Source organism: Phocoena sinus, chromosome 4 (assembly GCF_008692025.1).
Source record: "Phocoena sinus isolate mPhoSin1 chromosome 4, mPhoSin1.pri, whole genome shotgun sequence".
Taxonomy (NCBI): domain Eukaryota; kingdom Metazoa; phylum Chordata; class Mammalia; order Artiodactyla; family Phocoenidae; genus Phocoena; species Phocoena sinus.
The window spans coordinates 123,698,764-123,723,463 of NC_045766.1; the positions used below are offsets into that span (position 1 = coordinate 123,698,764).

General features: G+C 36.8%; 1 pseudogene; it reads left to right on the forward strand.

The window, feature by feature from the left end:
• Nucleotides 1–20,813: 20,813 nt before the first annotated feature.
• Nucleotides 20,814–22,209, forward strand: LOC116752700 (annotated as a pseudogene).
• Nucleotides 22,210–24,700: the final 2,491 nt, after the last annotated feature.

Below are 24,700 nucleotides of genomic sequence, written 5' to 3' on the forward strand. Positions count from 1 at the left end.
ATGTTCTTGGATGGGAAGAATCAACATTGTGAAAATGACTCTACTACCCAAAGCAATCTACAGATTCAATGCAATCCCTATCAAACTACCACTGGCATTTTTCACAGAACTAGAACAAAAAATTTCGCAATTTGTATGGAAACACAAAAGACCCCGAATAGCCAAAGCAATCTTGAGAACGAAAAAAGGAGCTGGAGGAATCAGGCTCCCTGACTTCAGACTATACTACAAAGCAACAGTAATCAAGACAGTATGGTACTGGCACAAAAACAGAAAGATAGATCAGTGGAACAGGATAGAAAGCCCAGAGATAAACCCACGCACATATGGACACCTTATCTTTGATAAAGGAAGCAGGAATGTACAGTGGAGAAAGGACAGCCTCTTCAATAAATGGTGCTGGGAAAACTGGACAGGTACATGTAAAAGTATGAGATTAGATCACTCCCTAACACCATACACAAAAATAAGCTCAAAATGGATTAAAGACCTAAATGTAAGGCCAGAAACTATCAAACTCTTAGAGGAAAACATAGGCAGAACACTCTATGACATAAATCACAGCAAGATCCTTTCTGACCCACCTCCTAGAGTAATGGAAATAAAAACAAAAATAAACAAATGGGACCTAATGAAACTTCAAAGCTTTTGCACAGCAAAGGAAACCATAATCAAGACCAAAAGACAACCCTCAGAATGGGAGAAAACATTTGCAAATGAAGCAACTGACAAAGGATTAATCTCCAAAATTTACAAGCAGCTCATGCAGCTCAATAACAAAAAAACAAACAACCCCATCCAAAAATGGGCAGAAGACCTAAACAGACATTTCTCCAAAGAAGATATACAGAATGCCAACAAACACATGAAAGAATGCTCAACATCATTAATCATTAGAGAAATGCAAATCAAAACTACAATGAGATATCATCTCACACCAGTCAGAATGGCCATCATCAAAAAATCTAGAAACAATAAATGCTGGAGAGGGTGTGGAGAAAAGGGGACACTCTTGCACTGCTGGTGGGAATGTGAATTGGTTCAGCCACTATGGAGAACAGTATGGAGGTTCCTTAAAAAACTACAAATAGAATTACCATATGACCCAGCAATCCCACTACTGGGCATATACCCTGAGAAAACCAAAATTCAAAAAGAGTCATGTACCAAAATGTTCATTGCAGCTCTATTTACAATAGCCCGGAGATGGAAACAACCTAAGCGCCCATCATCGGATGAATGGATAAAGAAGATGTGGCACATATACACAATGGAATATTACTCAGCCTTAAAAAGAAATGAAATTGAGCTATTTGTAATGAGATGGATAGACCTAGAGTCTGTCATACAGAGTGAAGTAAGTCAGAAAGACAAAGACAAATACTGTATGCTAACACATATATATGGAATTTAAGGGGAAAAAATGTCATGAAGAACCTAGGGATAAGACAGGAATAGAGGCGCAGACCTACTGGAGAACGGACTTGAGGATATGGGGAGGGGGAAGGGTGAGTTTTGACAGGGCGAGAGAGAGTCATGGACATATACACACTAACAAACGTAGTAAGGTATATAGCTAGGGGGAAGCAGCCACAAGGCACAGGGATATAAGCTCGGGGCTTTGGGACAGCCTGGAGAGGTGGGAGGGGGAGAGTGGGAGGGAGGGAGACGCAAGAGGGAAGACACATGGGAGCACATGTATATGTATAGCTGATTCACTTTGTTATAAATCAGAAACTAACACACCATTGTAAAGCAATTATACCCCAATAAAGATGTTAAAAAAAAAAAAAAAAAAAAAAAGTGGAACCAGGGGCACTAAGATGCTGCAAGCAGAAGTCAGGATTGTGTTGCAGCCCGTGTATCACATGTGGCACAAGGAGCTGTAGGGCACTCTTCACACTTGGTCTGAGTGATGGCATGAATCATGGGCTGGGAGAGGCTTTGAGGGACACCTTGCTTGAGGAACTTTTAGGCCCAGTCACAGCAGACATCCCACTGCTGTTTGATCGGGAGGAAATAGGTGTGACTCATGCATGGACTCATCAGAAGGACACATACTCAGAACCACTGTGGAGGTATTTGAGGCAATGCTCAAGTATCCAACAAGAAATGGGGGAGGGTGGAGCCAAAAAACATTTGCTCTTTCCAGGCTGCTCTGGCTATGGGACCCGGGTTATTTCTGAATTCTCAGTGATACCTCACGGAGCTCTTCATTCTAGATATCAAGTTCTACTTCCTCTCTAGTTGGCTTGCCATCTATTTTTTTCCTCCTCTATATTTGTCTATGTATCATTTATGCCATTCTTGGAATATGAATAACCACATGTCATTTCTTTGGATTTATTATTAGTTGGATTTTGCCCAACCTTTGTAGTTTATAGAGTGTGGAATATGGTTTTCACACTTGAAATTGTTTTCGCTCCTATTCCTCAGGCTTGTTCCTTGTACCTCTCTAACCAGATAATCTTGGTTCTCCCTTATTTCTAATCTGATTTTTATGATTTCTTACCTTCTGCTAACTTTGGGGATTTTTATTCTTCTTTCTCTAATTGTGTTAGGTGCAAGTTTAGGTTATTTATTCGAGATGTTTCCTGTTTCTTAAGGTAGGATTGTATTGCTATAAACTTCCCTCTTAGAACTGCTTTTGCTGCATCCTATAGGTTTTGGGTTGTCGTGTCTCCATTGTCATTTTTTTCTAGGTATTTTTTTATTTCCTCTTTGATTTCTTCAGTGATCTCTTGGTTATTAAGTAGTGTATTGTTTAGCCTCCATGTGTTTGTATTTTTTACAGATTTTTTCCTGTAATTGATATCGAGTCTCACAGCATTGTGGTCAGAAAAAAATATTTGATGTGATTTCAATTTTCTTAAATTTACCAAGGCTTGATTTGTGACCCAAGATATGATCTATCCTGGAGAATGTTTCATGAGCACTTGAGAAGAAAGGGTATTCTGTTGTTTTTGGATGAAATGTCCTATAAATATCAATTAAGTCTATCTTGTTTAATGTATGATTTAAAGCTTGTGTTTCCTTATTTACTTTCATCTTGGATGATCTGTCCATTCATGAAAGTGGGGTGTTAAAGTCCCCTACTATGACTGTGTTACTTTTGATTTCCCCTTTTATGGCTGTTAGCATTTGCCTTATATATTGAGGTGCTCCTATGTTAGGTGCATAAATATTTACAATTGTTATATCTTCTTCTTGGATTGATCCCTTGATCATTATGTAGTGTCCTTCTTTGTCTCTTGTAATAGTCTTTGTTTTAAAGTCTATTTTGTCTGATATGAGAATTGCTACTCCAGCTGTCTTTTGATTTCCTTTTGCATGGAATATCGTTTTCCATCCCCTCATTTTCAGTCTGTACGTGTCCCTATTTCTGAAGTGGGTTTCTTGTAGGCAGCAAATATATGGGTCTTGTTTTTGTATCCATTCAGTCAGGCTATGTCTTTTGGTTGGAGCATTTAATCCATTTACATTTAAGGTAGTTATCAATATGTATGTTCCTATTCCCATTTTCTTAATTGTTTTGGGTTTGTTATTGTAGGTCTTTTTCTTCTCTGTGTTTCCTGCCTACACAATTTCCATTGTTTCAAATGGCAAAGAAAGAAAGAACCACATATAAAGAGAGGGAGGAATAGTTGAAGGAAAAGTGGAAAGAAGGAGACAAGATACAATTGAAGCAGGAAGAGGTCCATGCTACAGTGCGTATCAGTTGTCAGACCCTTTTGATGGTTGTGACATGCATGAGACAAGGGGCTTTGACTGTGCTGGTTTTAAAAGGACTTTAGTGCTGCAGTGAACATTGAGGTGCCTGTATATTTTTGAATTATGGTTTTCTCTGGTTATATGCCCTGCACTATTTATAACAGTCATGACATGAAAGCAACCTAAATGTCCATCAACAGATGAATGGATAAAGAAGAATGTGGTACATATATACAATGGAATATTACTCAGCCATAAAAAAGAACTAATGCCATTTGCAGCAACATGGCTGGATGACCTACAGATTTTCATACTGAGTGAAGTAAGTCAGACAGAGAAAGACAAATGTCATATATCGCTTACACGTGGATTAAAAAAAATGGTACAAATGAACTTACTTATAAAACAGAAATAAAGTCACAGATGTAGAAAACAAACTAATGGTTACCAAGGGGGAAAGGGGGAGGAGGGATAAATTGGGAGATTGAGATTGACATATACATGCTACTATGTACAAAAATGATAACTAATAAGAACCTACTCATAACACAGGGAACTCTACTCAATACTTTGTAATGACCTATATGGGAAAAGAATCTAAAAGAGAGTGAAATATGTGTGTGTATAACTGGTTCACTTTGCTGTACAGCAGAAACTAACACAACATTGTAAATCAACTATACTCCAAAGAAATTTATTTAAAAAATAAATTAAAAGACTTCAGGAAATAATAAGTATGCAGAATTGTAAGGGTCATGTGCTTCCAATTTGCATATTTTAGATAACATGAAAAGATAACATTTTATTATGTAGTCTACCTTTGCCACAATACAAGTTTAATATTTGACCCTTACAATGTATGGACTTCAAAAAATAAGCACTACTTAGTATAGACTATACACATTTTATCCTGTCTTAATATCAAAATTAGCTCATTGTATCAAAAGAAATCAATCACTGAGACTTTGGAACTAATAAAACACAAATCAGTAAATCAATGTCTGCATATAGAAATGACTTCATTTGGAGATATGTAGCCTCTTTAAAGTGCATGCTGAACAATTACCCCATTAATGTGATCAATGTTGACAGTAATTTGTGATGATTTAAGTTTTGAAGTTCTCTTTTATTTTTCTCTTAGATGCAGAGGGTTTGTTTTACTTTAATTATTTAGGTCATTGCCTTAATTCCCCATTTCACATTACGAGTAAAAAGACGTTCCCATTTCTAAAACGTGGCCTTTTCAATGAAGTTCTTTCTACTACTGACTTTAACCTTTAAGCTCCCCATGTTATGACACTATATGTAAATGGCCACCTTAATAATAACATTTGACACAGCTCTGGAAAGAAGAGTAGCAGGAAAGCAGTGAACTTGAGATTTTCCCCTTCAATTTTAAATATATTGGACTGAATCATCATTTCTCTTGGAAATGAAAAAAAAATTATTCTTGGATATTTTTCTTTTAATTTCTCTTTTCCTCTCTTTCTCTTTAAACCCCTTTCACTCCCTTACTCTCTCCTGTTATATTTTAGAGTGCAGTTTTTATAAAGACTAAATTATATACAAAACTTGGACTTTTATTTGCACAAGTTTTAATGTTATTTCCTAAACAATGTCTCAATAATTACACAAATTAGTTCATAAATTGATATTGTTTAAAATTTAACTGTACTTCTTTATTAAATGTGTTTAAAATATGACATTGAATTTTTGTTTGTTATAAACTAAAACACTTCTATAAATGCATTTTCAAGATTGACTGAAAAACAATGAGTTTAGTAATTTAATAAAATGTGAGTTTTGAGGTCAAGTTAATATTTCCCCCAAAAGACAATGTTGCTTTATGTTTAGTTTTGTTTTATCATGGCATACTTATGTGCCATTATTCTTTAACTCGATTCAGTTTAAAACTTTTGTCTTAGAAAAATTTTATTGCTCTTTTTTGTCTTTATGATTGATAGATGTTCATGCCTTGAGGATGAGAATAACAAATTAATTTTTACATTTAATTCTAATATAATTACCAATGATAAATTGACAAAAGAATTAGGTAGTCACACCTAAGCTGAATTTTAGTTTTAATTTAGCTAAATTTCGATTTTCCATCTTATTGTGAGATAGAACAGCAGGATAATTTTCTTTAAAGTCATTAAGCAAGATTTTGCAATACCTAGGGTGATGTTTATACTTTAAGGGTCCATGTTGATCACTCTGGTTTATGTTTATAAGGGGCTTGGTAACCTTCTGGGAGGAAATTCACTCTAAGCAAAATAGAAACAAAGAAATCTACATAGGATACAGTTTCAGAGATTATGCATTCTCAAATCCTTGAATTTATCTTCAAATATATTTTCCTCTTGTCTACCCAACTACTATGTCATGCTGGAATCCTAGATCTTATCATTACCCGTAATAACACCTTCCAGAGTACCCAAGTGTCCCAAACTTCAGGCTGCACTCATGACTTTCCAGTATTCTAACCCTGTAGTATTTCAACTCCAGAGGTTTTTGGATAAAAATGTAGTCACACTCAAACTAATGAAAGTACAATAATTCTTAGCTGTCTTCCTCCCCACTTAATTGAATGATGAACCATCTGTTGTCCTGTGTAAGGAGAGGTGCTCTTGTGTACAGGATACAGTGTATATTTGATTATTTGATCATATTACATATGCAATTGTTCCTTTGTACTTTTTCATGATTGACTATTTCAGCTTTATTGAATTAGTCGTGTCAATGTACAAGCCAGAACATGAAAAGAAGAAAAAGCAAATCCTTCCAATGATCCTATATCTCATTCAACTATGACTCATTTCTCTGCTCATTTTTACAGCTATAATATTCTATTTTTTCTTGAATCCAAGAAAGGATTTTGTCACCACCATTCCTCTCAAGCAGCTATTAACCTCTAAATGTTGAATCCAATCATCATATCTCAGAAGTCATCTTACTTAGACTGTGAGCAACATTTGAAACAACTGATTCTCCCAGTTAGGGGAATACAACCATTTATAACAAGATGCCTGTGTTCAAAGCTGCCTTGTGGTTCAAGATATTCCTGTTCAATTACCACTGCATTGTGGCACAAGATTTATTTTCCAAATTACCTTTCCAAATCCTCTTATGGCATGAGATCTGTCTAATTTTGTTCTATGGCACAACGTAACTCTGCCCACAAGCTCACCTGTATTAAAAGAAACCTCTCCCCAGACAGTAAATAAGACCCATCAAACTACAATGAAGTGTAATCTTGTAAAGATACCCTTCGTTAATTCCTCATAACCACTGTGTCAGAGACTGCCAAGTATTTCTTGGTTAATTGGTATTCATGAGCAGATAGGATAAAAAACTTTCTCAGCTTTTCTGTGTAATTAGTTCAGTGCCAGATGACTGCATTTTGGTCAGGATTGTGTGGGAAGAAGTAGAGTTGACCCTTGAATAACATGGGCTTGAACTGTGTGGGTCCACTTTTAAGCTGATTTTTTTGTATAAACGTATATATTACTACACTATGCGAGGTTGGTTGAATCTGTGAATGTGGAATGACATGTACAGAGAGCTAACAATGGGACTTATATATCTGAGGATTTTAGATGTGGGGAGGTCCTAGAGGTACCGCTGCAGGTACTGAGGAACAGCTGTATTTGGAACCCTTCAGTCCTGGGCATAAAGACTCCTACATGCTATTCTGTTATGTCTCTCCTTCTGTGAAGGCTACATAGGTCATTTGTCTAAATGACAGCAAAACAGAATGACAGGAGATAAGAACACAGTGCCATTTCTTGGGGAGTCATGCAACATGTACTGAACTGTGACCTAAGAAAAAAATATTGTAAGACACAGAGATATGGGATTTAATTCAGTAGCCAAATATAAATATATATAAAATTTCATACTGTTCTCCCATGTTGACACACATATCTACCATCTGAAATCCTGCTCTTGGAATCCTGATTAGCAGCTGCAAATTGAAATAACTAAAACTTAATTCTTGATTTTCACTTTTCCCAAATAATAGGTTGTTCCCACAGTGTTCCCTCATTTTATGTGCAGTTTAGGCCAAAAATCTTGAGTCAGTCTTGACTCTTTTCTTGTGTTTGCATGCTATATCTAGCATAACCGATTTCTTTGGGCTAAAACTTACAATATTTATAATCTCTATCCAAACACTTTTCCTTCCCATTGTTAGCACCCTAACCATATTACCTCTTATGTAGAACATCTCAGTGACCTTCTAACTGATGTTTGTTTTGAATGCATCATACTTCTGACTAAATCTCTAGAGTGAATTTTCATCTTTTCAGACAAGCCAAACCATGTACTACAATGTTCACTACAGCTCTATTTACAATAGCCAGGACATGGAAGCAACCTAAGTGTCCATCAACAGATGAATGGATAAAGAAGATGTGGCACATATATACAATGGAATATTACTCAGCCATAAAAAGAAACAAAATTGAGTTATTTGTAGTGAGGTGGATGGACCTAGAGACTCATAAAAAGTGAAGTAAGTCAGAAAGAGAAAAACAAATACTGTATGTTAACACATATATATGAAATCTAAAAAAGAAAAAAAATGGTTCTGAAGAACCTAGGGGCAAGACAGGAATAAAAATGCAGACATAGCAAATGAACTTGAGGACATGGGGAAGGGGAAGGGTGAGCTGGGTTGAAGTGAAAGAGTGGCATGGACATATATACACTAGCAAATGTAAAATGAATAGCTAGTGGGAAGCAGCCACATAGCAAAGGGAGATCAGCCTGGTTCTTTGTGTCCACCTAGAAAGCTGGGATAGGGAGGGTGGGAGGGAGATGCAAGAGGGAGGAGACATGGAGATATATGTTTATGTATAGCTGATTCACTTTACTATACAGCAGAAACTAACATACCATTGTAAAGCAATTATACTCCAATAAAGATGTTAAAAAAACAAACAAACAAAAAAAGCGGTCTGTGCTGGATTTGGCTCTAATCTCATAAGGAAACTTTGGTAGGAATCATAGGAAAAGATTTTTGACCTAAGAATCAGCACCTACTTGTATCAGGTGGTAGAAGCTGGCTTAAGAAAGATGGCTAGAAGCAGGCAGCATGGATTCTTTCACTCTTAGAGATTCTGTATGAATGTGAATTTCCCCTTGCTTCTGAATAGAAAGCTCTTACAAACATATAATAAGGAATATTGGAGATTCTAGTGCAAGTTCTTAAATAACCCTATTTGTAACAAGTTAGTGTATTTCCAGGTATTGTCCATGATATCAAAGGACCATGGTTAATTATAGCAGAGGCCACAAAAATATCAATTATCATGAAGCAAGGATATTTTGGAGATACATAGCTAAGAAGGGAAATCATGTAAATCCTTGCATGTGAGGCTATGGCTATAAAAATATCTTAAAATCAAAAAGCAATATATTTTATGAAGATAATTTTGTCAGTTGGTCAGTGAGATAAATTGAAAGATCTAAGACTAATGATGCGAAAAGAGTTAGCAATATACTGGAGGAATCTAGATAAGAAATAATGAGGATTCAAATCTCTGTACAGCAATGGTGTTGTAGAGGGAGTGATTGACAATAATGAAGGAAAATTATAAGAATTTTGTGATTTGGGGAATGATCGAACATTGGACATAAAGAAATGAAAGGGCTACAATATATAACAATACCAGCTTTTGGAAATTGGTGACTTGTGCAATCATCATCTGATACAGAGTTTATAAGAAGTGAAGTTTAGTTTCCCACTTACATATTACCAAGGATCATTTTAACTTAGATTGCAAAAATCAACTTGAAAATTTAATTGCTGCTCCTAATCTAAATTTCAGTAGCGGCAAATGGAAGTTGATAATACGTGTGGTCTGAAAAACATTTAACCATTAAACTGGATTTTTTTTTCTACTGTTCTAACCACACGAATGAACACCTTAATGTACCAAAAAAAGAAGAACACAATATTGAAAGAAACATCATCAGGTCCATGATGCTAATAAGAAATGGATAGTTGTTTTGTCTATAGATTTTAAATTAAAAACCTAAATCTTTTCATCTACAATTAAATGCAACTTCTCGGTATAATTGACCATAGTGATATAATTACTGATTTGGGGCATTCACACAGATACACACACACAATCACTGTTACATTTCAGAAGGTATTTAGACTTACACCTGGAAATCACATATAAAAGATGTAATTCAGGCCTCTGTCATATAGCTGGAAACAACTGTGAAATAAAAAGTCTCTAAATACAACACACTATCAGGGAAAAAGACTGAAACTAAAATTTTCATTTTATAAGATCAGGACAACACGTGGTTACCGTTTCTTTGTTAATACATATAAATAATTAGTACCTTCATTCATTAGTTCCTCCTTAATTCTCTCAACTGGCTAAAGGGTCTCATTACTCTCTCAGGCTGTATTATCATTTTATTTAAAAAAAGTCGGAATTCCCTGGAAGTTCAGTGGTTAGGACTCTGCACTTTCAATGTTGAGGGACCAGGTTCAGTATCTGATAGGGGAACTAAGATCCTGCAGCACAGCAATAAATAAATATTGATTAAAAAATAAAAATATCAAGGCAAAATCAATTGAATTGCTCTTGGGAAATACATCTGCTGGAAGAATCAGAATTAAAAATAAAATAAGAGCTTCCCTGGTGGCACAGTAGTTGAGAGTCCACCTGCAGATGCAGGGGACGCAGGTTCGTGCCCCGGTCCGGGAAGATCCCACATGCCGTGGAGCGGCTGGTCCCGTGAGCCATGGCCACTGAGCCTGCATGTCTGGAGCCTGTGTTCTGCAATGGGAGAGGCCACAACAATGAGAGGCCTGCGTACCACAAAAAAATAATAATAATAAATAAATAAAATAAAATAAACCTTATAACAGTGGATTCATTACATCATACTTTATCTTGATATTGGAAGAAATATAATAATAAAAGTAATAGAAATATTCTACTAATACAATAATAGGTTTGTAAGATTTAATAAGCAGAAACCTCAATTAAATACATGTGGGAAACCAGAGGGAGGAGCTGTCACACCTTGCAGTGATAGCAGAAGCCAATAGGAAGAAGAGAGACTCCTCTTCTTTCCTGGAAAGAACTCAGCCAATCAAAAGCTATGTTTGTTTACTGTAGCCCTCCCACTTTCCTTTCTCCCTCTATAAAAGCCCTCTCCTTGCCTGATGAGCCAGGACTTACATGTGGCTCTCCATGTTGGCAGACCCCAAATTGCAACTCTCTGCTGATCCTGAATAAACCCATCCCTGCTGAAGAAATACCTGGCAGTCTAATTTTGCAGCCAACAAGTATTAATATTAGTATTAAAAACTATATAAATGCCAAGTACTCTTTTACTTACGTAATGTTTATTATATGACAATTATCAGAACATCCTTCAGAGGTAATGTTTTACATGAGGAATGGAATTTGTAATTAATTTTAAGGAAAAACAGTCAATGGTGGTGCTAGATTTCAAATCCAATTATAATATACTGGCTTCCTTTATTTGAAATATTCCTAATATTTTAGTGATAGAAATCATTTCTGATTTTGGCACTGTGGCATTTGGTATTAATGATTTTAAGATTTTCTTGTGGGTGTGCTTCAAGATGGCAGAGGTGTAAGACGGGCAGATCACCTTTCTCCCCACAAATATATCAGAAATACATCTACATGTGGAACAACTCCTACAGAACACCTACTGAACACTGGCAGAAGACCTCAGATTTCCCAAAAGACAAGAAACACCCCGTGTACCTGGGTAGGAAAAAGAAAACAGAAAAAGCAGAGGCAAAAGAATAGGGACGGACCTGCACCTCTGGGAGGGAGCTGTGAAGGAGGAAAAGTTTCCACACACTAGGACGCCCCTTTACTGGCAGAGACGGGGGGTAGGCATGGGGAAGCTTTGGAGTCATGGAGGAGAGCGCAGCAACAGGGGTGGAGAGGGCAAAGCAGATAAAGTCCCGCACAGAGGATCTGTGCTGATCAGCACTCACCAGCCTGAGAGGCTTGTCTGCTCACCCAACGGGGTGGGCAGGGGCTGGGAGCTGAGGCTCAGTCTTCAGAGGTCAGATCCCAGGGAGAGGACTGGGGTTGGCTGCATGAACACAGCCTAAAGGCGGCTAGTACACCATAGCTAGCTGGAAGGGAGTCCGGAAAAATTCTGGAACTGTCTAAGAGGCAAGACAAAATTGTTTTGTGGTGTGTGAGGAGAGGGGATTCAGAGCACCGTCTAAATGAGCTCCAGAGATGGGCACGAGCCACGGCTGTCAGTGCAGGCACCAGAGATGGGCATGAAATGCTAAGGCTGTTGCTGCAGCCACCAAGAAGCCTGTGTACAAGCACAGGTCACTATCCACACCTTCCCTCCTGGGAACCTGTGCAGCCCGTCACTGTCAGGGTCTCGTGATCCAGGGAAACTTCTGCAGGAGAACACACAACACGCCTCAGGCTCTTGCAACCTCATACTGGACTCTGCTGGAGCAGGTTCGCTCTGCATTCCATACCCCTCACTCCCTCTGGCCTGAGTGAGCCAGAGACCCCAAATCAGCTGCTACTTTAACCCCGTACTGTCTGAGGGAAGAGCAGATGCCCTCAGGCGACCTACACGCAGAGGTGGGGCCAAATACAAGGCTGAATCCAAGGAGCTGTGAGAACAAAGAAGAGAAAGGGAAATCTCTCCCAGCAGCCTCAGGAGCAGCAGATTAAATCTCCACAATCAACTTGATGTACCCTGCAACTCTGGAATTTCTGAACAGACAACGAATCATCCCAAAATTGAGGTGGTGGACTTTGGGAGCAGCTGTAGACTTCCGGTTTGCTTTCTGCATCTAATTTGTTTCTGGTTTTATGTATATCTTAGTTTGGAATTTAGAGCTTATTATCATTGGTAGATTTGTTTATTGATGTGACTGCTCTCTTCTTTTTTTTAATTATATATATAGATTATATATATATTTTTTTCTCTTTTTGTGAGTGTGTATATGTGTGCTTCTTCGTGTGATTTTGCCTGTATAGCATTGCTTTTATCATTTGTTCTAGGGTTCTGTCCTTTTATTATTATTATTTTTTCTTTGTATAGTATTTAGTGCTTGCTGTCACTGGTGGATTTGTTTTTTGACTTGGTTGCTCTCTTGTTTCTTTCTCTTTTTTATTACTTTTTAGTTGTTTTAATTTTTACTAATTTTTATAAAAAAATATTCTAATAACTTTATTTCATTTATTAATTTTTCTTTCTTTTTATCTCCCTTTACTTCAGAGCCATGTAGCTGACAGGGTCTTGGTGCTCTGGCCAAGGTTCAGGCCTGTGCCTCTGAGGAAGAAGAGCTGAGTTCAGGACATTGGTCCACCAGAGACCTCCCAGCTCCACATAATATCAAACAGTGAAAGCCCTCCAAGAGATCTCTATCTCAGTGCTAAGACCCACCTCCATTCAACAACCAACAAGCTACAGTGCTGGACACCTTATGCCAAACAACTAGCAAGACAGGAACACAACACCACCCATTAGCAGAGAGGCTGACTAAAATCATAATAAGGTCACAGACACCCCAAAACACACCACTGGACACAGACTTGCCCAACAGAAAGACAAGATCCAGCCTCATCCACCAGAACACAGGCACTAGTTCCCTCTACCAGGAAGCCTACACAACCCACTGAACCAACCTCACCTACTGAGGGCAGACACCAAAAACAATGTGAGCTACAAACCTGCAGCCTGAGAAAAGGAGACCCTCAGAACAGTAAGTTAAGCAAAATGATAAGACAGAGAAATATGCAGCAGATGAAGGAGCAAGATAAAAACCCACCAGACCAAACAAATGAAGAGGAAATAGACAGTCTACCTGAAAAAGAATTCAGAGTAATGACAGGAAAAATGATCCAAAATCTTGGAAATAGAATGGAGAAAATACAAGAAACGTTTAATAAGGACATAGAAGAACTAAAGAGCAAAAAAAAAAAAAAAACATGAAGAACAACACAATAAATGAAATTAAAAATTCTCTAGAAGGAATCAATAGCAGAATAACTGAAGGAGAAGACTAGATAAGTGACCTGGAAGATAAAATAGTGGAAATAACTACCACAGAACAGAATAAAGAAAAAAGAAGGAAAATAATTGAGGACAGTCTCACAGACATCTGGGACAACATTAAATGCACATACATTCGAACTACAGGGGTCCCAGAATAAGAAGAGAAAAAGAAAGAGACTGAAAAAAAATATTTGAAGAGATTGGAGTTGAAAACTTCCCTAATATGGGAAAGGAAATAGTCAATCAAGTCCAGGAAGTGCAGAGAGTCCCATACAGGATAAATTCAAGGAGAAACATGCCAAGACACATATTAATCAAACTCAAAAATTAAATGAAAAGAAAAAAAATATTAAAAGCAAGGGAAAAGCAACAAATAACATACAAGGGAATCCCCATAAGGTTAACAGTGGATCTTTCAGCAAAAACTCTGTAAGCCAGAAGGGAATGGCAGGACATATTTAAAGTGATGAAAGGGAAAATCCTACAACCAAGATTACTCTACCAGCAAGGATCTCATTCAGGTTACACAGAGAAATTAAAATGTTTACACACAAGCAAGAGCTAAGAGAAGTCAACACCACCCAACCAGCTTTACAACAAATGCTAAAGGAACTTCTCTAGGCAGAAATCACAAGAGAAGGAAAAGACCTACAATAACAAATCCAAAACAATTAAGGAAATGATAATAGGGACATACATAATGATAACTACCTTAAATGTAAATGGATTAAATGCTCCAACCAAAAGACACAGACTGGCTGAAAGGATACAAAAAGAAGACCCAAATATATGCTGTCTACAAGAGACCCACTTCAGACCTATGGACACATACAGATTGAAAGGGAGGGGATGGAAAAAGATAAGAGAATCCTAAAAATCATATCAGAAAACTACCAGAGATAATCAATGAATTCGGTAAGGTATCAGGATACAAAATTAATGCACATAAATCTCTTGCATTTATATACACTGATGATGAAAAATATGAAAGAAAAATTAAGGAAACACTCTCATTTACCATTTCAACAAAAAAAAATAAAATACCTAGGAATAAACCTACCAAAGGAGACAAAAGACCTGTATGTAGAAAACTATAAGACACTGATGAAAGAAATTAAAGACACAAACAGATGGAGAGATATAACATATTCTTGGATTGGAAGAATCAACATTGTGAAAATGACTCTACTACCCAAAGCAACCTACAGATTCAATGCAATCCCTATCAAACTACGAATGGCATTTTTCTCAGAACTAGAACAAAAAATTTCACAATTTGTATGGAAACACAAAAGACTCCTAATAGCCAAAGCAATCTTGAGAAAGACAAACAGCACTGGAGGAATCAGGCTCCCATACTTCAGACTATACTGCAAAGGTACAGTAATCAAGACAGTATGGTACTGGCACAAAAACAGGAATACAGATCAATGGAACAGGTTAGAAAGCCCAGATATAAACCCATGCACATGTGGCCACCTTACCTTTGATAAAGGAGACAAGAATATACAATGGAGAAAAGACAGCCTCTTCAATAATTGCTGCTGGGAAAACTGGACAGCTACATCTAAAAGAATGAAATTAGAACACTCCCTAACATCATATACAAAAAGAAACTAAAAATGGATTAAAGACCTAAATGTAAGGCCAGAAACTATAAGACTCTTTGAGGAAAACCTAGTCAGAACACTCTATGACATAAATCACAGCAAGATCCTTTTTGAGCCACCTCTAGAGAAATGGAAATAAAAACAAAAGTAAACAAATGGAAGCTAATAAAACTTAAAAGCCTTTGCACAGCAAAGGAAACCATAAACAAGATGAAAAGACAACACTCATTATGGGAGAAAATATTTGCAAATGAAGCAACTGGCAAAGGATTAATCTCCAAAATTTATAAGCAGCTTATGCAGCTCAATAACAAAAAACAAACTACCCAATCCATAAATGTGCAGAAGACCTAAATACACATTTCTCCCAAGAAGATATACAGATTGGTAACAAACACAGGAAAGAATGCTCAACATCACTAATAACTAGAGAAATGCAAATCAAAACTACAATGAAATATCATCTCACACCGGTCAGAATGGCCATCATCAAAATATCTGGAAACAATAAATGCTGGAGAGGGTGTGGAGACAAGGAAACACTCTCACACTGTTGGTGGGAATGGAAATTGATATAGCCACTATGGAGAACAGTATGGAGCTTCCTCAAAAAACTAAATATAGAGCTACCATACGACCCAGCAATCCCACTACTGGGCATATACCCTGAGAAAACCATAATTCAGAAAGAGTCATGTACTACAATATTTATTGCAGCTCTATTTACAATGGCCAGGACATGAAAGCAACCTAAATGTCCACTGACAGATGAATAGATAAAGAATATGTGACACATATATACAATGGAATATTACTCAGCCATAAAAAGAAACAAAATTAAATTATCTGTAGTTAGGTCAATGGACTTGGAGATTGTCATACAGAGTGAAGTAAGTCAGAAAGAGAAAAACAAATACCATATGCTAACACATATATATGGAATCTAAAAAAAAAAAAAAAAAAAGGTTCTGAAGAACCTAGGGGCAGGACAGGAATAAAGATGTATACGTAGAGAATGGACATGGGGAGGCAGAAGGGTAAGCTGGGACGAAGTGAGAGAGTGGCATGGACATATATATTACCAAATGTAAAATAGCTAGTGGGAAGCAGCCACATAGCACAGGGAGATCAGTTCTGTGCTTCGTGATCACCTAGAGGGTTGGGATAGGGAGGGTTTGAGAGAGATGCAAGAGGGAGAAGATATGGGGATATATGTATATGTAGAGCTGACTCACTTTGTTATAAAGCAGAAACTAACATACCATTGTAAAGCAATTATACTCCAATAAAGATGTAAAAAAAAAAGAATAAAATAAAGTGAAAAGAAAAACAACGGAAAATGGGAAATAGTAAAAATAAGAAACGTTTAATAAAAATGGCATATCATCTTGGAATTTTAAGTATGTAAGCCCAAACTAAGCTATACATACACAAATTTTAAAAATTCAAATTTTAAATATGATGGAGTTTTAAAGCAAACATTGAAACCAATATATAAGAGGAATTCTGCAAGAACAAAACCATTGTAGAAGGAAACAAATCAAAAATTGATTTAATTATGTGAGTCTGACTGTTATCTGGGTGTGAGGCAGAGGTGCAGATAGGAACAGGAATGGCACACCTATAATGTGCCTTGAAAATGTTCTACAGGAGAGACTGTTATACTTGTGAGACTAACTGAACGTGTCTGGGAGACAAAAGTCTTACTATCTCCCAAGCTCTCCAAGGAAACTTTGAAAATGATAGTCACATTTCTCTTAAGGCATACAAAGAGACAGTGAGGGAAAAGGCATAAATAAAGTTTAAGACTGAGATACCCAAAAACATCCCCTGTCCCAGACATGTTGAATTAAGGAACATTAGAGTCATAGGAAAGCAAGGTACCCTAACTGTAGATTTGGCAACATGATTAATACTACCGTTACATAAGGTGGTTTGGTGACCTGTAGTGAGGTGAAATGATTAAGTTTGGAAATCTAGGACACAGAATAGGTCAAATGCAAGTATAATTTATAATTACCCCATCTTCAAACACTTACCAAATGACACTCTGAGAAGGCTTATAGGTCTTTTAAGTTAAATATCACTGCATATTACAGGAACACATAATACACCTGTTATTCTAGATAAAAAATATCAACTGGATATTGCAGGTAAAGAAACCCAGAAAGAGGAACACAAGACAGATGAAGATTTCAAGTTTTAGGGTCAGTATCCTTTATGTCTAAAATTATATTAATTTTGAATATGAGTTTGAGAGGGTACCTACTATTACTATAAAAAGATGGAGGAAATCTTTCAAACGAGGAGTAAAATAGCACTTGTGTTAGAGCATCTCAGAGACACATCTACATGGGATAAGTGTATAAACAAAAGTTTCTGAGTTGGAAATGAATTACTGGAAATCACATGAGATTTGCCTCATTTTCTCTATAATGTTGCATCCAATCACTGATTTGTTACTGGAGGAAATTAAATGCTCATGATTTGGCAAGAAATGGTAGCATCTGTACAGCTCAGAGGGAAGATTACTGATTTTTTTTCACTTATGTGCAATTTGGTCCCATCCACCTATAGACTTCTATATTCCTATTATATATTCTTTCCATAGCTCATTATTGGGAGAAGTAAAAATGGAACTGTCACACTGGTGGGTATTTCAGGGTTCACACTGCTGGGCAACTCCCTCTATTTCAGGGAAGATTTAAGAGATGTATAAAAGAGCCCTGGACTTGTCCTCAGTCATTGTCATAGATCTATGGACTGTGTCTGGAGCTCCTGCTTTATGTGGGACTGTTGGATTTAGGGAAGTTTTGAGAATTCCTTCTTGCTTTCATTCTCCATCTTTTATAGCCCCAAACTTGAATATTTCCAGCCTTAAATTTTATGCAAATTATACACTTCCTGAAAATAAAGTTTATAACACTAGATGTTCAAAGATCATGCAAACATATTAATATTACAATGATAGAAAAATTACCCAAAATGATGAAAAATACTAATTTTGATATTGGATGGCAGTTTACCAAATGAGTTGATAATATACCAGTTATATAACCAGAATTAAGGTATCTGCTGGGATTTCTGTTTCATGTGTGTCTCCAAATTCAGAGACTCAATAAATGGATAAATTTGAACTCTTGAGAAAATTTCTTTTTTAAACATCTTCAGGCTTATTCATATTCACACTATATAGAGTAAAATCATTTGATAACAGCTGTTAAATCTTACTGCTGAACAGCTGGAATATGTCAAGGAACAAAGCAGACAAATCTCTTCTCTCGTGGGGCTCAGGATTTAATGGCTTGTTTGTGTGTGACGTAAGGAGGAATAAACCAGTTTATCTAGCTACACTTAATTCAAATAATGATCGTAGTCTGACTAATCCAAGGGGATTATAAAATCTGCAAATTTTTTTGTTTGTTTGTTTTTCAATTGCTACGTGGCATACCTGCAGAAAGTAATAAAAATCTTAAGTGTATGGTTTGATGTTTGATATATACCCATGTAATTTCCCCCGCATCAAAATACATAACATTTTAAGTACTTCAGAATCCTATCTTGTGATCCCTCTACAGTACTATCAATTTCCCTGATAAAGATGACTACTTTTTTTTAAAGGTTTGCCTTTTAATTAATTAATTAATTAATTAATTTATTTATTTATTTATGGCTGTGTTGGGTCTTCGTTTCTGTGCGAGGTCTTTCTCTAGTTGTGGCAAGCGGGGCCACTCCTCATTGCGGTGCACAGGCCTCTCACTATCGTGGCCTCTTTTGTTGGGGAGCACAGGCTCCAGACGCGCAGGCTCAGTAATTGTGGCTCATGGGCCCAGTTGCTCTGCGGCATGTGGAATCCTCCCAGACCAGAGCTCGAACCCGTGTCCCCTGCATTGGCAGGCAGATTCTCAACCATTGCGCCACCAGGGAAGCCAAAAGATGACTATTTTTATTTCTAACACTGGTGATTAGTTATGCCTGATGTGGCATTTCTTACTTTTTTTTCATTCCAGGTTGTATCTGTGAGATCCATCAGTGTTTTACATGTAGTTTTTTTTTTTTTTTTTTTTTTTTTTGCGGTACGCGGGCCTCTCACTGTTGTGGCCTCTCCCATTGTGGAGCACAGGTTCCGTACGCGCAGGCTCGGCGGCCATGTGTCACAGGCCCAGCCACTCCACTGCATGTGAGATCTTCCCGGACCGGGGCACGAACCCGTGTCCCCTGAATCGTCAGGCAGACTCTCAACCACTGCACCACCAGGGAAGCCCTACATGTAGCTAATTTTGCTAAGCCTTTAGCCTCCCTGCTACTTCTTTCTGCTGTAATTCTTGGTAATTCTTCATCTAGCATACAAGTAATTTACAGGTAAGCAAATATTTGAAGGAAGGAGAGCTGGCACAGTTTGAGATTAATTTCATCAATGTTTCCTCCTCTCCATGATTCTATCCTCTAGATTTAGCTACTTTGTCTACCATGAATTCAAATCTCAGATTCCTCATCCCATTTCTCTCTTCTGCATCTCAAGTTTCTCCCTTTTCTGGATTTTCTTCCACCATTATACAGACATACATGGATGTCTTTTACAATGAAATCTATCACAACCACATGTGCATGCATGTATGCTCTCATGCCAAACAGCTCTCTTTCTTCACATTTATCTCCAGCTATTTATCCATTTCCTTATTTCTTTCACCCAAATCTCTGGTTTATCACCTCCTTTCTCTTCTTATCCCACTTCATTCCACACCATTTCACTCAAACTGCTTTTATCCATATCACTAATGATCCTTATATTGCTGAATTTTGTGTTTGCTAGTCTGTAAACATCTTTATCAGCTAGTCAGCATCATTTGATGCAATTTTTAATTTCCTCTATACCAAAAGATTCTTCTTTCGGCTTTGATGTCACATTGATCTTATATGTATTTTTAAGATTTCTTTATCCACTGGGTGGACCACTGACTATAAAGAATAAAGAGTAAAAGGAGAGACCCATGTTAGCTGACTATTACAGCAATCTGTAAGTGACTTAGTCTTAGACTTAAGTGCAAAGAAGGGTAGAGAGATAAACACACATAATCAGGACATGTTTTCTAATTAGAATAGAAATTAAAGACACTATAGGCTGATGAGGGAAAGGAAATAATGTCTCAAAATGGCTTTATTTTTAGATATGATAGTTGGCTGAGTGTGGATACAGTTACCCAAAATGAACATTTGTCAAAAGAGATCTGTGAAAATAAAATTTCTCATTTAACTATGTCAAGTAGTGGATAGGATATACAAGATTTACAGAGTTTGATATATAAATGTGAAGTCCTTGGAATATAACGTGAGCCATAGAGAAGGACTTTTGGAAAGAAAATAGATAGCAAAAAATAGGGAGAAACAGGATTGAGCCCTCCCTTTTCCTAATATTTACAAATGATCTCAGAAGATTAAACATTTACTGAATTGCTCCAGACTCCGCAGACATCCTTCTGCAAATCTGATATTCCATCTTCAAGTACTGAGTTACCTGTGAACTGAAGTATTAAAACTTGACTCCTTTTCACTCCTTCTCAACTCTTTTCCTAGGCAGATCATTTGAAAGCATAGGAAGTAGTCCGAGGTCTTGTCCAGCTTTGTAGGGCAACAGAGTTATTGGGTTGGCCAAAAAGTTCATTTGGGTTTTTTCCATACCATCTTAATGGAAAAACCTGAATGAACTTTTTGACTAACCCAATAGTTTGTCTCAACCTAAACAGTATCCCAAAATCCCACAGAGCTCCCCTGGGCCTTAAGCAGAGCCTTACCTATCAGGTATACCTTCCAATGCCACCTTGCCTTGGCTACCACTGTTTCCTTGTGTTGAAGTTGATAGAAAAATGGCTGGAGAGACAAGACCTTAGTCAAATGATGAAAACCTGCAACACATTTAAATTGGTGACTGGTCTGTATGCTTTACGTCTCTATATAATCTGCTGGAGATGAACTTTGCCTGTGTCTATGCTTGTACCTATCAGTCTACTATCCCATTTTGCACAGCAGGATTAGTAGGAAATGACATAATCATGACTCTCATATCTCCTACACCTAGAGGTGTAAGAAGAGCTATGAGAAAATGAAGGTATTGAATTCTCTCTGCCTTTAATAAAAGAAAATGGCTATAAGAAAAAGAAAGCATCTGGAACAAGCTTGGGACACAGGAGAGAGGTGTGAGCATTCAGTGATGAAGGTTAAGTAGATTTTTCTGGCTGGAAGAGATGAGAGTGAAAGATAAAATTTAAGAACAAGACATATTTTCTATCAACATAAGTAAAGAGAAACATGGATTACAGACTTGAGTCTACTGTGTTGGTGAAAGAGGTCAACACCTTTACATTGCTAAAGTTTTTGATCAACTGTAAGAACAAAATTGCTACCTCAGGTCCATAGGCATGACTTCCACCAACCTCTTATCCCCTACAGCTTTCCAAGGTGCCACAACACAAATGTTTAAGGCATGAAGTGTAAATATGAAAACACAGGCTCTTTCTGGATATAAAGATTAATTTAGTTTGGAGATTGTAAGTCTTATCATGCTTTATTCTCTACATTTTGTGACCATGCTACTCAAATCTTCAGAAAGTGGGTCTTTTTCTGTAGGACTATATACACATGAGCCAAATACAGTATTTCATATCTGCCTGCCAACAGATAAGGTACTGGATAATAAGACTGTTCATAAGAACCTTGCCGACTATGATCTACAACTAAGACGCTGGACCAATTTAGCCAAATACCATCACTGGGGAAATCATCTTTACATTTGGAAATGAGTGACTACATTTATCACTGGAGATCCAAAACACCAAAGTAACCCTAAAAGGAAACTCTGAGGGGAAAAAAGCCTTCTCGCAAGGATATTCATGGTTCTTAAACCACTGACTTTAAAGTTCATTTTGGAAAGGAATATAACAAAAATATTCAAATGTTGTCTATCTTTTTACATTACCTTTTATTACACGCACTAAGCAACAGGATTAAGGTTTTAAATCAACATTTTCTGTTTTTGCTACTTTAAGTTAGATATTCAGATATGAATATAACTCAAACTTAAAAAAAAAAAAAACCCTCAAATAATGTAAATGAGAATTCTAGATCCCTACAACTTCATTATAAACTTAGTAGAAAACTAAGTTAATTGGGGCTTCCCTGGTGGTGCAGTGGTTGAGAGTCCGCCTGCCGATGCAGGGGACACGGGTTCGTGTCCCTGTCTGGGAAGATCCCACATGCTGTGGAGCGGCTGGGTCCGTAAGTCATGGCCACTGAGCCTGTGCGTCTGGAGCCTGTGCTCCGCAATGGGAGAAGCCACAACAGTGAGAGGCCCGTGTACCGCAAAAAAAAACAAAACAAACAAAAACAACAAAAAAACTAAGTTAACATCAGTGTTACCTTGAAACTGGAAAATTGAGGCTAAATAGTAGCAGTTACCTTATGGTGTTATGGCTAATGGTATCAGGGCAAAACTATATTACTTTAACAATTTACTTAAGATTAGTAGCAAGTTCTAATTTTGTAAAGGTAGAAGACAAATATAAAGTATCTACTGAGCTCAGTGTTCATGATTCTACCTTAGCTTCTTTCCTTCTGATTTCGAATTCCTATATTCTCAAATATATTAAATTTGTATTTTAACACATGTTGATTCAGACAAGTTATTATATTACATTAGGTATTATATATATATATATATGGTATTATACAGGTATTACATAAGGTATTATATAATATACATAATTACCTAAGGGTAATATTGATATATATTATAATAAGGGTTTATATTATATTGTAAGGGTATTATATTCCATATGGAATAGTGCTAAGAGTTGTAAAGTATGCTTAGCTGTCATGGCAAAGTAGTGCTTAATGTGTTTATAAATAAAAAATATATGAAAAGGAAGGCAAGGGAAGGTAGAATTTTGGTGTCTTGGAAACAAGTATAATAAAATATTTCAAGATCAATAAGCTTTCTCCTGCATAAACAGTGGTGGGAAATTGATTAATATTGTATCAGAAAGGAGGCAACAGGGACTTGTCAGCATGGAAGCAACTGGTGATCAAGAAATAATGCTGATGACAAGGGAAAGATGAAACTCAAAGTACAGTAGCTTGAGAAGAGAATGAGTTTGAAAAAAAATGAGACTACTTAAAACAACTCTTTAAAGAAGTTTGTTGAGGACAGGTGAGGAAACAGTTACATTTAATTCTTCGGCACTTTGAAAAAAAAAGACACAATGAGAGACAGTTCTGGAGTAATACAACATGAAAATGAGGAAGGAAATTTATTATTAAAGCAGAATATTTAGACTGAGAACGGAGACTTTTAGGCTACATCTACCTGTATAAGGAATGGGAGAAACATTTTGTAGGACTTTCTTTTCTCTGTAGGGAAAAGAAATTGGCTCTTTTTTTTTTTTTTACCTGACCTGCACTATGTAATTCTTTAGAAGAGCTGCCTGTCTTGGCTAAAATAAGCCTTATGATTAAGTTATTCATTGATAGACTTTTGGGAGCACATCCAAATAGATTCTTAAAAGTCCTAAATCAAATAAAAACAGTGATTCTGACATGGAGATGTCTCCAAATAGTGTACAATTCTCTGACACTCAGTAATTCTTCCCACCCCATGCCAGCTCCTAGAAATTAGCCACAGTTCTGGAAGACAACAGGCTCAGATGATAATCCATTAAGGTTACAAAAGACGAAAAAGAGAAAAGAATCAGACAAATCAGTAATCAATCAACCAGTCAAGATAAGTTGCAGCTTACAGTTAAGTTTCCTATTTTATGTATCTTCTTTTTTATTACTCAGAATCTGGGTATTTCTCCTTGCCTTGACTAAGTATTCTTTTTCTGAAATGAGTTTTTCATTGAGGTTGACTTTTGAAAGCTAGTGGTTTACACTCACATTTTACTAAGCTTTTTTTTGTCTGTTAGATATATTTAGGATTTGTTTTCTTTACAATGATGGTATTTGATCCACATTTTAAGCTTGTGGGCCTGAAACAGATAAAGGCAAACCTGCTTACTGAGGTTAATATTGCCTGCGTGACATGAAGCATCTCCATGCAAAATTATAGGCCAGCCACATTCTATACTGAATTTTGGAGTAAAATAACAAGATACAATGTGGTCATGTTTCATCATCTGTTCACAAATGTCCCTTTTGGATTTTGAGGCAAGGGGTGGCTGATTAAGGACAGAATCACTTTTGAAGAACCTGATGTTACAGATGTCTATGTTTTTAATGTATCTGTATCAATTATTGGCTTGACTAGTGATTTTCCCATTTCATTGTTACAAACATTA